This window comes from Barbus barbus (genome assembly GCF_936440315.1).
Source record: "Barbus barbus genome assembly, chromosome: 26".
NCBI classification, from domain to species: domain Eukaryota; kingdom Metazoa; phylum Chordata; class Actinopteri; order Cypriniformes; family Cyprinidae; genus Barbus; species Barbus barbus.
In genome coordinates, this window is record NC_136754.1 from 16,864,832 (window position 1) to 16,882,147 (window position 17,316).

The 17,316-nt window shown below is 38.3% G+C and overlaps 1 protein-coding gene across 1 annotated transcript in view; it reads left to right on the forward strand.

The window, feature by feature from the left end:
• Positions 1 to 1,669: 1,669 nt before the first annotated feature.
• Positions 1,670 to 17,316, forward strand: part of LOC306846445 (small conductance calcium-activated potassium channel protein 2-like) — a 49,548-nt gene continuing 33,901 nt past the window's right edge. The window contains exon 1 of the mRNA XM_079379845.1: positions 1,670 to 1,839. The gene's annotated coding sequence lies outside the window, so the exon portion shown is untranslated. The remainder of the gene's footprint in view (positions 1,840 to 17,316) is intronic.

Genomic DNA, 17,316 nt, shown 5'->3' on the forward strand with positions numbered 1-17,316 from the left:
AAGTTTTCACCCCCGGCTCTTAATGCATCGTGTTTCCTTCTGGAACATCAGTGAATGTTTGAACCTTTTTTAATAGTTGTGTTTGAGTCCCTCAATCATCCTCAGCGTGAAAAGATGGATCTCAAAATCATACAGTTACTGCTGGAAAGGGTTAAAATATGCAAAAGATGCTTGAAAACTGAAGATTCTGCAGGACCTGGAGGATTTTTCTGAAGAACAGTGCTCAGTTGAACTGTTCAGAACAAACAAGGGACTCAAACACAACCATCACAAAACAAAAACACAGTCGTAGATCATCTAGGTAACCACACACAGTAGTAAGAACCAAGGGTTCCCAAACTTTTGAATGTGCTTATTTTAATAATTTCAGCTGTTTGTTTATCTTGTGGACTATATGTAAACATCTTTTATGTAAAATATCTTACTCAGGACAGTACTAAATAAAAAATAACATGCATTTTGCATGATCTCTCTTATTTTGTTAAAATTATTCACATTTTCACAGATTCTGCAAGGGGTTCCCAAACTTTTGCATGCCACTGTATATTTATATATAAAAATATGTGTGTGTGTGTGTATATATATATATATATATATATATATATATATATATACAGAAATCATAGACAGTAGGACAGATGACACTGACAGGGACTTTTGTGCAATGAATCAAAAGAGTAAAACACAATGTCTGATATAATCTTTGAAAAATTACATTTTTGTGAACTTGCAGGCAATGATCAATGTATTGATCAATGAAAACGAAAATAAACTCTCAGAATTCAAGTAGTAAATGGTGAAAAATATTTTTAACATAGAAAATAAACTTTTAATTATATGATCACTCTGAAATACAAATGAATTATGCTAATAATTATCTTAATGTAGTAGCTCAACATGCCATTTACAAACGTACCGCTAGAGGGAGCATTACAACTGCATTACTTCAAAATCACTTTCTACATTAATCTTTACAAAAGCGCATCAAAATAACGTTTTACTGTTTACAATGAACTAATTCAGTTCACACATTTAAATAATTTAATTTGCTTGAAATAAGGCAACAGGAAACATAAATCCATGAACACTGTTCAAAAAATGCCACAAAGACTCAAATATGCTATAGTTTCATATATAATCAATGCTAACACGTTTACACACACACACACACACACACACACACACACACACACACAAGCAGTGACCTTCTTCTGGTACCTTAGATGAGTAGATGTGTATTTAGGCCACATACCCATTGTTAGACCAGCTGCTGTGCCACAGCTGCTCTTGATAGCACGTCTTCATCTTCCTCCTCTGGGCCTCTGTCATTTATTCAAGTCCAGGACAAATGAAGATAAGAGACTTATGATGTACCTTAGAGGGATATGTCTGTATAAATTAATAGCAGATGCTGTGAATGATTGTTTTCTGAAATCATCAGGTAAATTTGGTCATGATTAGTGTATAATTAGCTATAATTCTGTAATCTCCGAAATATCCAGTTTTTGAACGATTTTTAATATTATGGTACAAGTTATACTGTTCCCTGAAAGATATGGCCTAAATGATTTTTTAGTTTAGTCTATCTAAGGCTTTGAGGCGCTGTCAGTCACAGCGTTCACGCGGGAAGTCCATATATGGGAAACCGGAAACGGAGAGCGGGAAAGATGAACTTGAAACTCTTTTCAGGAGAGTGGACTCTCAGCAGTGGCTTTACAGTCAAACGTGGTAAAAAGAATACAGAAGATTACAAATAAGACATAAAGTGACGGCACCAAACAAGAAGCAAGACGAAAAGTTTTCATCGCTGCTTGTGAAAACAGACCCCGAGGAAGACAGGTACACCTAGCATAGTGCGCCAAAGCGGTGAGGGATTCGGTGCTAAAAATCTGACGATTCCTGAATGAATGTTTACATACTGTACGTGTTTTGTTTTATTTTGTGCAAAACCAGCTTTCTCAAACATCTTTATTATACCCCTACGCCCAAGTGCCACTTTATGGACACCAAAACGGAAATTGGTTCATTACAATTCGTATTTATCATTTTACAGTATGACGTATTCTCTCAATTAAATTAAATTAAATTAAATTCAGAAAGCTTTATTGGCATGACAAAAACATACATTTTGTATTGCCAGTGCATTAAAACAACATATAAAGTGATTTAGAATGTCTGAACATTTAGAGAACATAATAGTAATAATGAAACTAAATAAAAAAGGCAATATTAATAAAACACATGGCTAGATATAGCAAAACAAATAAATAAAATAAGTCTTAATAAAATAATATCGATAAAATTAAGAATTATACTACAGACATCGTGTAACAACTGAACTTAGACATTTGAACATTACATTATAAACGTGTGTAGGGGCCCGTTTCAATAAGGAGGTTCAACCAACTCTTGAGTTTAAACTTGAGCTCTGAGTTGACTTACTCTGAGATGGGAAACTCTGAGTTTTCGGTTACAGAACAGCTGAACTGAGTTAGTTTACTGAACTCTAAGTAGGTTGACTCTGAGTTAAGCGCGTGCACCATGACTATGAAAAGTCATGATCAGCGGAGCGCCGAAATGACGATTCACCATGGCAACAGTTCCCGCCAAAAAGACGTCAGCGCGCGTACTTCGGTCAATGCTAACTTTAATTCTTAATAACTGTCAATAATTTGATAACTGTTATAATATCAGAGGTGAAAACTGTAAATTATTGAACTAATATTCATTTTAATGGTATCCCATGGCCAAAAAAAAAGGAAAAAGACAAAAAAGAAAATCAGGTATGAAGGAAAGTATAAAAACACAATTCAATCATGTAAAGCTTTAAACATGAAAGGGTCATGGGTGTGGGCTAAATGCATGACTTTACAAACATTTGACATTAAACATTATTCAATGTGCTGTAGCTTTTTCCACATAGTCTAAAACACTGTTTTCACATAGGCTAATTAAATATTCTCTAATCCAACCAGTTACATTTTCTTAATTAGAGTAATACAATTAACCACTGACTTGTCCACAGCAAGAAGGCAGAGGGAGAACCTGCACCACTGACAGATGAAGAGGAGATGGTCAAGTATTGGAAGATTTCTAAAATCCAAAAGTAAAAAGAATAACTTTTGCTTTTGTATTAGGAAATAAAGATGACCAAAAAAAATTTTTGAATAATTTGTTTAACAGCTGTGGTGTTGGTTATGGCTCATACTACCCCTCCATCTGGCATCCATCCATTCAGTAATCAGTTTCATTTTCAGAAGGTGCGATGGTGGGGATATGCTTGTCATCTGTGCATCCAACCACACTGGAAATCCTGAAGGAAATTCTGATTATTGGGTTACTTCCAGAGGTCACAGAAAGATGTTATCAAGTGAACATCATTTATCAGATTAGCCTCAGTTAAACGATTTCTACACCACAGCTCTACAGTGCTGTGATACTCCTCTTTGATGGATTTGTGCCCAGGAATAAATTCTCAGAAAGAGTGTGAGAGGGATGCACACTTTGTTTACAATCTGCATACATTGGACTTATAATGTGCGTTGCATCTCCGATGTTTTAAAGTGCCTTTTTCTTATTTTGCAAATGATCTTCCAATGGGGTAAGAAATTTAAAAATATTCGTGTTTTCATTTGCATTAAGATTATTTTTCTTACCCTATGGTGGACAATTTTACTTGTTTGATTTAAAATGCACTTAAAAGGAAAATCCCCAAGGAAACAAGACTAAATGTAGACCATTTTTCATATATAAAATGTATATTAAGATTTTTTAGATATTTGTACATGAAATAAGACAAAAATACTTAGTAAGAAAAGCAATTTTGCAGCGTGAATGAATGAATGAATGAGGTATTAAAACATCGCTAACACTTTAAAAAGGGGAAGGAGACGGAAAGAAACTCTGGGTTTGCCAAAGAAAACTTGCTCCTGACCATGTTAGGTTTACAGAGTAAGTTACCACGGTAACTGACTCTGAGTATAAGTTACCTCTCTTTCAAAAACGGGCTTGACTTACCCTGCTTTCCCGGGTTTGACAAACCTCCCATTTTGAAAGGGAAAACCCAGAGTTTCCCTGATTTCAGGGTTAACATACTCAGAGTTTTCACTTAACCTCCTTTCTGAAACGGGACCTAGGTCTAATGGGTGTGTTTGGGCTGTGAGTGAGTGCGTGTTTATTGGCTGTTTGTTTCTCTCTGACTGTCCCTCAGGAGATGACAAGATGCTACAAATCTTGCAGCTTTATTAGAACATTAGGCCGAATAACATTCCAGTTTGTGCTGTTTTTTTATGGTGTTTGTCCAATGGGTGATGTACTTGTCTTTTTCTGTGTTTATTATGTGTGTGGGCCGAATGTGTGTGAGCTCAGTCAGTCTCAGCACCAGCTGGCACAGGGGACTCTTACATGCGCTCAGCTCTTGGTGTTTTAGGGCTTTGTAATGGTATGTGTTGGGGTCGCTTGTTTTTAGGTGTTTCCAGAATTTCAGGGCTCTTTTTTGGATGTTTAGAAGGAGAGGGTATTGGCCTAATTCTGCTCTGCATCCGTTCTTTGGATTTTTTCTTTGGACTTTGAGTATTCTTTTACAGAAATCTAAATGTAGAGTTTCAATCGGGTGTTTTTCCCAATTTAAGAAGTCAAATTTTATAGAAGGACCCCACACTTCACTGCCATATAAAACAATTGGTTCAATTATAGATTTGAAAAGTTTGAGCCAGATTTGGATTGGGATGTTGATTATAATGGATCTTTTTATGGCATAGAAAGCCCTTTGAACTTTCTCTTTGAGTTCATTCACAGCCAAAGTAAAGTTACCGGTTGGAGTTACTTTCAGGCCGAGGTAAGTGTATGTTTTTGTGGTTTCAATGGTTCTGTGTGATAGTGTGAATGTGTGTGTTGGTCCCTAAGATCTGGAGCGTTTCTGAAACATCATTACTCTAGTTTTTTGGAGGTTGACCGTCAGGGCCCAGGTCTGACAGTAATCCTCCAGCAGATTCAGGCTGTCCTGAAGCCCCTCTTCAGTGGGCGACAGGAGGACCAGGTCATCTGCGTAGAGAAGACACTTTATCTCTGTGTCGTGTAGAGTGAGACCTTGAAAGGGAGCGTGTTCTAATATGTTGGCCAATTGGTTGATGTAAATGTTGAAGAGGGTGGGGCTTAAACTGCATCCCTGTCTCACTCCATGCCCCTGGGGGAAGAATTTAGTTCTTTGGTTTCCAATTTTAAACGCACAGTGGCTGGCTGTGTACATTGATTATATCAAAACATAGAATTTTCCCCCTATTCCACCGTCGAAAAGTTTTAGGTATAATCCTACATGCCAGATTGAATCAGATGCTTTCTTGAAATCAAAGAAACAAGCAAAAATGTTTCCTTTGTTTTGATGTACATATTTGTCAATTAGTGTTTATAATGCAAAAATGTGATCAGATGTGCGAGCGTTTAAGATGCTACAGAACACCTTCCCCAGGTTACTGTTCACACAGATGCCTCGGTAGTTGTTGGGGTCTAGTTTATCTCCGTTCTTGTGAATGGGGCTGATGAGGCCCTTGTTCCAGATCTCAGGGAAGAACCCGACACACAGAACATCATTAGCATGGCCAGTTTGAAGCTTTGGTCTGTGTGTTTCAGCATCTCGTTCAGAATGCTGTCGACACCACAGGCTTTCTTGGGCTCAAGGACCCGTAATTTGTCTTCCAATTTTTTCATTGTTATGGGGAAATCTAAGGGGTTTTGATTCACTTTCATCTATCTTTCTAAATTGTCTAGTTTATTAATTATTTCATTTTGATTACAATTTTGAATTTCTGTTGGGCTATATAATTCTTGGAAATGTGTTTTCCACATCTTGGATGGCCAGAATTTCTTGATTTGGTTTGTATAATAATTTCCATTTATCCCAAAATTTGTGTGAATTTATAGATTTTTCAATTTCTTCAAACTGGTTTTGCAAAAATGTAGCTTTTTTCCACCGGAGTGTGGCTTTATATTGTTTTAGTGCCTCACAGTAATGAAGGCGGAGGTCCGGATTATCTGGTGTTTTTTTCTCAGAGCCTTACAGTCCAAATCAAACCATTTGTCAGTATCTAAACCTTCTTTCTTTGGTTTAACAATGGTCAAATTACTTTTTTGTGCTGTTTTGTATAATATGTTGTTTAGATCTTGTACTTCCTGATTGATGCTGAATTGATTTTTAGGGTATGCCTGTGTTTGGAATGAGTGTGGAGATTCAACAGCATTGATGTAATTTGTGGCGCTGTTTTCTGTCCATTTGAATGACGTAATTTTTATCATTTGTTATGGTGTCCTAATTGGTGTGGGTGATGTTTCAGATTGCTTTACATAGAGTGTGATTTGGCTGTGGTCTGAGAAAGGTTTCAGGTGACTGTGAATGCTCTCAAAGAGGAAAGGTGGAGATCTGTGATGGTATAATCTACAGTGCTGTTACCGAGAGCTGAGCTGTAGGTGTATCGGCCGAGCGAGTCTCCTCGCAGTCTTCCGTTGATGTACAGAGCCAGTCCTCGGCAGAGCTGCAGCAGCTGCCATCCGTGAGCGTCTGATCTCTCTCTCTCTCTCTCTCTCTCTCTCTCTCTCTCTCTCTCTCTCTCTCTCTCTCTCTCTCTCTCTCTCTCTCTCTCTCTCTCGTTTGCTTTAGAACCAAATGCAGTGACTACAAAAGAAGATACAAATGCAATGACTGGTAAACAAGAATAGTGTTTTTTACTTTTTCAGTGTTGGGGAGATTTTTACTTAAAAATATTTTTTTCATATGATTACATTTGTACTATATTTAATTGCCTAACTATTTTAATACTTTTTACCTTTTACCCCTAAATTGCTAAATTAAAAATCCTTCAGCATTGCCCAGACTGCAAATGGACACATTTGCGACTAGAATTTGACATTTAGCCTACTATTGATTTACTGTAGTCACACTACTGTAACCATGTTGTTTTGGCCTAAATGTGGTATTAGTGTTGAATGATGATATTAATATAGTCATGTATTTTGTATTAAATATGTTACAGGAGTCATTGTATTTACAGTAATTTTAATAAGCTATGGCAGTTTTCTGCAGTTATATTTGTGCTAAAATTAGTTGAAAGCAGTTTTATAGAACATATATATATTTTTTTACAATAGTAGTGGCCATGCATGGTTTTACCCGTGGAATTTTAATGAAAGTACAATACAAAACAGATTCAGTCTGTACAGACTCTACTCACAACATTTAAATTTTTTAATGTTTTTACATTCGTAAAGATGTTACTGTTAAAGTAAAATTACAAGCATCCCATCTCAAACTCAGTGCTTTACTGTCAAAAATCAATTTCCAATAGACAAATTAGTAACTGCTGTTATTTATGAAATACAATAGTAATATTGTGATTATCGTTAGTTTGTCTCCTCCCGCTGCTACCAAATCGAATGCTGGTGAGAGTTTTGGTGGTACCGGTTCTACTGTTTTCATATTAGTATGGAGCCCTGTTTAGCCTCATTTATTAAAAGAAGAAGACATCTTGTGAAAACCTGATTACCGTATTTGAAAGAGCTTATCAGCATATACAGTCTCTGTTTTTTCAAGTCTTACATCCCATCGGCAGCGCAAACAGACTTCACCCACTCCCACTCTACACTCCTCTTATCTGCTTTTCTGCCCCTGCACTTCCCCTGTGAGTGAGTGGGTGTTCTAACTACAGCTGCCATGCATAATTAAGGCTGCAGTGGAGGTGTACTGCAGTGGTGCTGAGCTGCAACGCCATTACAGGCCGCTGCAACGTTCATGCCTAACAAGTGACCGTGTTAAACACCAGAGGAACAGAGATCCCTGTTTCACACATGTATTCCCTCAGTAGCTGCTCAGTGAGCAAGCAGTATGCTTAGATACTGAGCCCAGTTTAGATTGTTGCTATTTAATGCAGAAAATGCAGCTCACTGAATTCAACAAAGATTTTGATTGTATACACAAACTGGCTCACTGCCTGACATCCTGACAAGTACTACTTGCAATTATATAGTGCACACACTGTGAGGGATGTCCTAGCAGGAGATCTCTTAATAGGCTCTGCTTCACTACTGAGACTTGATCGCCATGTGTGGTCCCTCTCAGCAATCAAGAGAACACAGTCCATTAATATTAATTGGATGCTGTCTTGCATGCATATGTTATAGATTAGTGCAGTAAGCTATGCAGTAAAGTGCTGAATATTATTTCATCAACTATAACCTATGACTCTTCAAACTGCTGCCAGGGATACATATTTTTCTGTAAAATAAAAGGAAAAATAAACCTCAATGCAGCTGGCTTTTATCATAGCATTTTTTTAAAGAAAATCTTTGTACAGTTAGTATTAATTCAATGAATTTAACACCGCTCTTTGTTCATGATTACTGAATAATATTCGTATAAGTTATTATATAGAGATTGCTGGGGAGGATTTCTATTCGTACATCAGGCATCAATCCATGGAATAGAGAGGTTTATACAGTATATATGTATATTGAGAGTGAAAAGTCTCCAAAATGACCAAAAAAATTAATAAAAAAAGATTTGAACGTGACTCAGATCCTATAGATCTGGTTTTCAGAGCTTCCATGCAGAACCAACCAAATAAATTTACATTTACTGTTAAAATTTGCCTTGATTTTAAAATTTTGTTGCATTTCAATGACTCTTATGGGCTCTGGAATAGCAATAATTCATTTTTATTTTTATAATTTACATGTTTTACATGAATTTACCCATCAAATGCTTTATTTTAAAAGAATAGTTCACCTGAAAAGGATAATTTTGTCATCCTTTACTCAACCTCAAGTTGTTCAAAACATGTTTAACTCTTTCCACTGAAAATAGTCAGTGTTTTAGTTTGTATAATACAGGTCCAATGACCTCCAAAATGTTGTTTTGGACCTCACTGACTTTAATTGTGTGGACAATTCAAAATATTATTATTTTGTGTTTCACAGAAGAAAGAAAGTCCTAAAGCTTGAGAATAACACGAGGGTGAGTAAATTATGACAGAACTTTCATTGTTTGTTGAACTATCCTTTTAACTTTATCTTGGTAACTACAACCCGAATTCCCAAAATGTTGGGATATTTTTTAAAATTTTAATAAATTAAAAACTAAAAGAATTTCAAATCATATGATCCAATATTTTATTCACAATAGAACATAGAGAGCATAACAAATATTTAAACTGATAAATTTTACAATTTTATGCACAAAATGAGCTCATTTCAAATTTGATGCCTGCTACAGGTCTCAAAATAGTTGGGACGGGGGCATGTTTACCATGGTGTAGCATCTCCTCTTCTTTTCAAAACAGTTTGAAGACGTCTGGGCATCGAGGTTATGAGTTTCTGGAGTTTTGGTGTTGGAATTTGGTCCCATTCTTGACTGATATAGAGTTCCAGCCGCTGAAGAGTTTGTGGTCGTCTTTGGCGTATTTTTCATTTAATGATGCGCCAAATGTTCTCTATAGGTGAAAGATCTGAACTGCAGGCAGGCCAATTCAGCACCCGGACTCTTCTACTACGAAGCCATGCTGTTGTAATAGCTGCAGTATGTGGTTCTGCATTGTGCTGCTGAAATACACAAGGCCTTCCTTGAAATAGACGTCGTCTGGAGGAGAGCATATGTTGCTCTAAAACCATTATATACCTTTCAGCATTCATAGTACCTTCCAAAACATGCAAGCTGCCCATACTGTATGCACTTATGCAGCTCCATATCATCAGAGATGCTGACTTTTGAATTGAATGCTGATTAACACTGTGATGACCCATGTGTTATGCGTGTCATCCTTGGGTGACTTGTGTGACTGCTCCGCCTCTCAGCTAACTGTGCTCTGATGGGTTCATCGAGGACACCTGCTGTTGGTTTCCTGTCTCGCCTGTCTCACCCTTTTAAAAGCTGCATGACCACTGGCCTGAGGAGAGCTGCACTTTGGATCTGGCTTTGTTTGGTTTTGGTTTAACCTTGTTTTATTTTATACATTCAACACTACTATAGTCCATTACATTTGCATGCATTCACTTAACTTTACACTACTGATTTCTGACTGTTACATGCTACATTGTTTTCTTTCTTTGTGCTTTTTCTCTTTGTTAATAAATTTTTGTTATTTGCACTTTCTTGTGTGTCCCCATTTTTGTTACTTCCTTTTCGAGCCATGGGGCGTAACACACACGCTGGAAGGTCTCCCTCCTCTTTAGCCCGGAGGACACGCCATCCTTGATTTCCAACAAGAATGTCAAATTTGGTCTCATCTGACCATAGAACACTTTTCCACTTTGAAACAGCCCATTTTAAATGAGCCTTGGCCACAGGACACAACGGCGCTTCTGGACCATGTTCACATATGGCTTACTTTTTTCATGATGCAGTGTCGTCTGAGGGCCCGAAGACCACGGGCATCCAACAAAGGTCTTCGGCCTTGTCCCTTACCCACAGAGATTTCTCTGAATCTTTTGATGTTATGCACTGTAGATGATGGGATTTGCAAAGCATTTGCAATTTGACATTTGAGGAATGTTGTTTTTAAAGTATTCCACAATTTTTTTATGCATTCTTTCACAGATTGGAGAGCCTCTGCCCATCTTTACTTCTGAGAGACTCTGCCTCTCTAAGACATCCCATTTATAGCTAATCATGTTACAGACATGTAATTAGATGCTAGATGTTCTCCCAGCTGAATATTTTCAAAATTTCTTGCTTTTTCTGCCCTTTTATTACCCACGTGCCAACTTTTTTGATACCTGTAGCAGGCTTCAAATTTGAAATGAGCTCATTTAGTGGATAAAAGTCTAACATTTCTCAGTGTAAACATTTGTTATGTTCTCTGTTCTATTGTGAATAAAATATTGGCTCATGCAATTTGAAAGTCTTTTAGTTTTAATTTTATTCAAAATTAAAAAATGTACCAATATTTCCGGAATTCGGGTTGTATATTTGGAAAGTTTACAATAGTAAATCAGGATGTCTGTCAATAGTTCATGAAAATACATTGAATGATGTCAGATATATTCTTGAATGGCTTTCACTCCAGTGCAGGGGTGTGGGAAGGTGTTTTATGTAGGGGGTGCTTGGGGGTGGGGGTTGTAGTCAATTTCTGCGTATAAATATTACGCCAAATAGAAACAGAAAATCGTGCTATAGCCTACGCACGTTCATGAGATTGTATTAGACAACAATTAGCTATTTTATAAATGGGAATAGGCTACAATGCATTTGTAACAATGTTTTACATTCAAGCTACATTCAAGCTTAAAAACCCTTAAAATGTATAGTGAAAAGTTCTTTAAAAGCATCTGGAATGCAATAAAGTAATTTTAAAGCTGTTTTTAAAGCATTTGCTGCATGGATTAAAAAGATAGACCAATAAATAATTCACATAGGCCTATCAGTAATCAAGTTTCCATCCAGATTTTGCGCTGTTTTATCGACAAAGAGATGCGTTAAAAAAAACTTTGCGAAATTTACCTGTTTCCAACCAACTGGCCTTTTACCGATAAAATGGTGTGCGTCATGACGTCATCCCTAAAAATCCGAATTGTCGCATAAGTTTTGGTGTTTCCATACATAATTTATCCTTTTTCGTAAATTATAGGCTAGGTTAGCTGTTCTTCATCCATTTGAAACAAACAAAAAAAAGCCTATATTAAATTGTATAGGCCTACATAAAATAATTTTTATTACGTGTCATGAGTTTTGCATCGCAGCAAATCCTTTATATTTCAAGGACAACGATTTACATATTTTTTTTTATTATTATTGAATACAATTATAAAATAAAACGCAAATTATAATCGGGCCTGTTTTAGGCTTTCTCTTATTTTTATATTTTAGACGGTGACGGGGAAAAAATGACTCGCCATCTCCTCATTGGACGCGCAGAGAGAAATACACTCACCTAAAGGATTATTAGGAACACCTGTTCAATTTCTCATTAATGCAATTATCTAATCAACCAATCACATGGCAGTTGCTTCAATGCATTTAGGGGTGTGGTCCTGCTCAAGACAATCTCCTGAACTCCAAACTGAATGTCAGAATGGGAAAGAAAGGTGATTTAAGCAATTTTGAGCGTGGCATGGTTGTTGGTGCCAGACGGGCCGGTCTGAGTATTTCACAATCTGCTCAGTTACTGGGATTTTCACGCACAACCATTTCTAGGGTTTACAAAGAATGGTGTGAAAAGGGAAAAACATCCAGTATAAGGCAGTCCTGTGGGCGAAAATGCCTTGTTGATGCTAGAGGTCAGAGGAGAATGGGCCGACTGATTCAAGCTGATAGAAGAGCAACTTTGACTGAAATAACCACTCGTTACAACCGAGGTATGCAGCAAAGCATTTGTGAAGTCACAACACGCACAACCTTGAGGCGGATGGGCTACAACAGCAGAAGACCCCACCGGGTACCACTCATCTCCACTACAAATAGGAAAAAGAGGCTACAATTTGCACGAGCTCACCAAAATTGGACGGTTGAAGACTGGAAAAATGTTGCCTGGTCTGATGAGTCTCGATTTCTGTTGATACATTCAGATGGTAGAGTCAGAATTTGGTGTAAACAGAATGAGAACATGATCCATCATGCCTTGTTACCACTGTGCAGGCTGGTGGTGATGGTGTAATGGTGTGGGGGATGTTTTCTTGGCACACTTTAGGCCCCTTAGTGCCAATTGGGCATCGTTTAAATGCCACGGCCTACCTGAGCATTGTTTCTGACCATGTCCATCCCTTTATGACCACCATGTACCCATCCTCTGATGGCTACTTCCAGCAGGATAATGCACCATGTCACAAAGCTCGAATCATTTCAAATTGGTTTCTTGAACATGACAATGAGTTCACTGTACTAAAATGGCCCCCACAGTCACCAGATCTCAACCCAATAGAGCATCTTTGGGATGTGGTGGAACGGGAGCTTCGTGCCCTGGATGTGCATCCCACAAATCTTCATCAACTGCAAGATGCTATCCTATCAATATGGGCCAACATTTCTAAAGAATGCTTTCAGCACCTTGTTGAGTCAATGCCACGTAGAATTAAGGCAGTTCTGAAGGCGAAAGGGGGTCAAACACAGTATTAGTATGGTGTTCCTAATAATCCTTTAGGTAAGTGTATATGCATAATACAAATATATGCAAGAGTTTTTGCTTTGCTTTGGATTCTTTTGTTTTAAAGTAGTAATTTAAAGCTTTCTATAGATATATTTATCATATCTGTGAGCCAGTTTCGGTTCATCATTGAAGCGCTCTTGTTCAAGACCGGCAGAAAGTGCATTCTCTGTTTTCATATTTTATAAAAGCACAATGTTGATATTGTGAATGCACACAAATAAAAGTAGACCCTTTACAGTTCCAAATGATATATTACTCTTACCTTTTATGAGCAAAAATCACACGGCGTATTTTAAGTTGTTTTTACTGTAAGAAAAAAATACAAGTGACCACGCTGGAGCCTCCGTGTCCTTAATGACTTAGTTTCTCATAATAAGGAGATAATTTCTCGTAATAATGAGAAACTTTCTGGAAATAATGACCTAATCTTTAATTAAGTCCCTCAAGATAACCTTAGTTACGCGTTGTAATCGGCAACAACAAATCTGATTGGTTAATAATACACATTGTGATTTGATTTGAATCATTGAATAACTCAAAACTCAAACATAATCAAATCTCTTTTCATAGTCAAATCCCAAATATTCAACTATAAATATACAGTGTGTGTGTGTGTGTGTATATATATATATATATATATATATATATATATATATATATATATTGTGGCGGGAGGAGCAAATGACAGACACAGTGGGCGTGGCGTCAGGCCTCGGCTTGTGAAGGAGGGCAGTGTTCAGGAGGGAAGGGTCCAGGGAAGGGGCGGAGTCCGTTGGCCGCACGCGCTCCCCTCCCGGGTCCGGGAGCGAGTGGCGGCGGCTTCTTCCAGCGGCGACATCCTACTCCTAGGCCCCCGGAGCTTCTGTGGGACTCGACGGCCCGGAATCCTGGCCCGTCAGCCGTCTAACGGGTGAGGCAGTCCTCCTACTCGACGCGCCCTTCCTGGACCCACGAGGACACCAGCGTGCATGCACGGGGAAGAGACCGGTCTCCCGAGGAGAGGCGCGCTCGGCATTTAAACGGCGGCGGTGATGAGGCTCTATCCACATCAGGTGCGCCTCATCAGACGCCGCCAGCCCTGGCTGTTTCAGCGCCCCTCCTCTCTCACACACCCACTCCCGTCGGGAGCCTGGTGAAGGGCGGCGAATACGGCATGGGGTGGTGATGATAATAAGGGGGGAGGCAGCCGACTCGTCACAATATATATACACAAACCCAATTCCAAAAAAGTTGGGACACTGTACAAATTGTGAATAAAAACAGAATGCAATGATGTGGAAGTTTCAAATTTCAATATTTTATTCAGAATACAACATAGATGACATATCAAATGTTTAAACTGAGAAAATTTATCATTTTAAGGGAAAAATAAGTTTATTTTAAATTTCATGCATCAATACATCTCAAAAAAGTTGGGACACGGCCATGTTTACCACTGTGTGGCATCCCCTCTTCTTTTTATAACAGTCTGCAAACGTCTGGGGACTGAGTAGACAAGTTGCTCAAGTTTAGAAATAGGAATGTTGTCCCATTCTTTTCTAATACAGGCTTCTAGTTGCTCAACAGTCTTCCTCTTTATGATGCGCCAAATGTTTTCTATGGGTGAAATATCTGGACTGCAGGCTGGCCATTTCAGTACCCGGATCCTCCTTCTACGCAGCCACAATGTTGTAATTGATGCAGTATGTGGTCTGGCATTTTCATGTTGGAAAATGCAAGGTCTTCCTTGAAAGAGACAACGTCTGGATGGGAGCATGTTGTTCTAGAACTTGGATATACCTTTCAGCATTGATGGTGCCTTTCCAGATGTGTAAGCTGCCCATGCCCGACGCACTCATGCAACCCCATACCATCAGATATGCAGGCTTCTGAACTGAGCGCTGATAACAACTTGGGTTGTCCTTGTTCTCTTTAGTCCGGATGACATGGCGTCCCAGTTTTCCAAAAAGAACTTCAAATTTTGATTCGTCTGACCACAGAACAGTTTTCCACTTTGCCACAGTCCATTTTAAATAAGCCTTGGCCCAGAGAAAACGCCTGCGCTTCTGGATCATGTTTAGATATGGCTTCTTTTTTGACCTATAGAGTTTTAGCCGGCAACGGCGAATGGCACAGTGGATTGTGTTCACCGACAATGTTTTCTGGAAGTATTCCTGAGCCCATGTTGTGATTTCCATTACAGTAGCATTCCTGTATGTGATGCAGTGCCGTCTAAGGGCCCGAAGATCACGGGCATCCAGTATGGTTTTCCGGCCTTGACCCTTATGCACAGAGATTGTTCCAGATTCTCTGAATCTTTGGATGATATTATGCACTGTAGATGATGATAACTTCAAACTCTTTGCAATTTTTCTCTGAGAAACTCCTTTCTGATATTGCTCCACTATTTTTCGCCACAGCATTGGGGGAATTGGTGATCCTCTTGCCATTTTGACTTCTGAGAGACACTGCCACTCTGAGGGGCTCTTTTTATACCCAATCATGTTGCCAATTGACCTAATAAGTTGCAAATTGGTCCTCCAGCTGTTCCTTATATGTACATTTAACTTTTCCGGCCTCTTATTGCTACCTGTCCCAACTTTTTTGGAATGTGTAGCTCTCATGAAATTCAAAATGAGCCAATATTTGGCATGACATTTCAAAATGTCTCACTTTCAACATGTGATATGTTATCTATATTCTTTTGTGAAGTTTATGAGATTTGTAAATTATTGCATTCCTTTTTTATTTGTAATTTGTACAGTGTCCCAACTTTTTTGGAATCGGGTTTGTGTATATATATATACACAAATTGCTATATGAGGTGAGGTGAATTTTATATATATATATATATATATATATATATATATATATATATATATATATATATATATATATCCAGTGAGGTGAATTTTAAGATGACTGACTCTCGTTCTCCTTCAGGTGTGCAGCTGTGAAAGTCATGGAGAGGGCTTAATTAGGACATCATAAATTCCTGCAGAGTACATTGACATAATCTTGTGTGAAAGCAGATTTCACTCCAAAAATGAGAGTATTACTGATGCTGAGGCTTTATGTGAGGAGAATGAGGGTATAATTCTAACAAGAAAAGAACACCAACCATGACACTGAAAAGAACCTGCTCAACTCTTGTGTCAAAGTCATGCATAAGGTCTTTCTCTGTCTCACTATGCATTGCAGAATATCAAGGCTAGACATGCATATATAAGTCACTGTATCCTTACCATGGTATGTCTTCAGTGAAAGGAGACTGCATTGGGAGATGGTGAAATCAGATGGGTTTTAAACAGATATGGCATTGTTATCCAATAAAAAATCTGAACATTCGGTTCACTCTCTTTCACTCCTGCCTATCTTCTGATGCAATCATGTTAACAGCTGACTCCAGTTTTATTCTCAGCCTCATCAGACTGTGACACCCTGCTGTTTCCCCTTCAAAATATTTGCACCCTCTTTGGTAATAAAGTCACTTTGAGGTTGATTAACACAAACAATTGAATCCCGTTAAATTCTGTTTTAAGTGACAGGCTGCTCGTATGTCAAATAATGGCTCCTGGGCAAACCTCATGCACAAACGTTCCTAATCCTCTTAAAGATAATTGAAAAAAGCATCATGCTTTACTCTCAACTCTGATGCACCTTGCAAAACTGTATAGGCTACAGTTGTGTTGTATAATATTGGGCTGAAATGCATTCTAAACCTACAAATTCAACTGAAATGAGCAGAAATTGTTGATCGATACACTGCAGACAAAATATAGTGATGACTGAGCCTGTACTTGACTTGAAAATTTCCAGTAAAACAGTTCACATGCCATTGAGCTGATGTTCCATGCTAAAGTAGTCTGCCAGATTAAATATACTGTCAGGCTGCAAACAAATGCAAAATGTCTGTCTTTCGGAGACATACAACACACACTCCTGCACTGCGCATATGCACCAGTACACTCAATACAGACTCTAGCAGCAGCAATGTGTATTAATCTACAAAGGATGTGATGTATCAGCAAAGATTTACATTATAATGACTCCAAATGACACTCAAAAATGTGACAGGAATTAAAATATGGGGTGGTGATGGCACAGTGGATAAGACACATGCCTTTGGTGTGAGAGACCCGGGTTCGAATCCACCGTGAGACACCAATGTGTCCCTGAGCAAGACACTTAACCCCCTAGTTGCTCCAGAGGC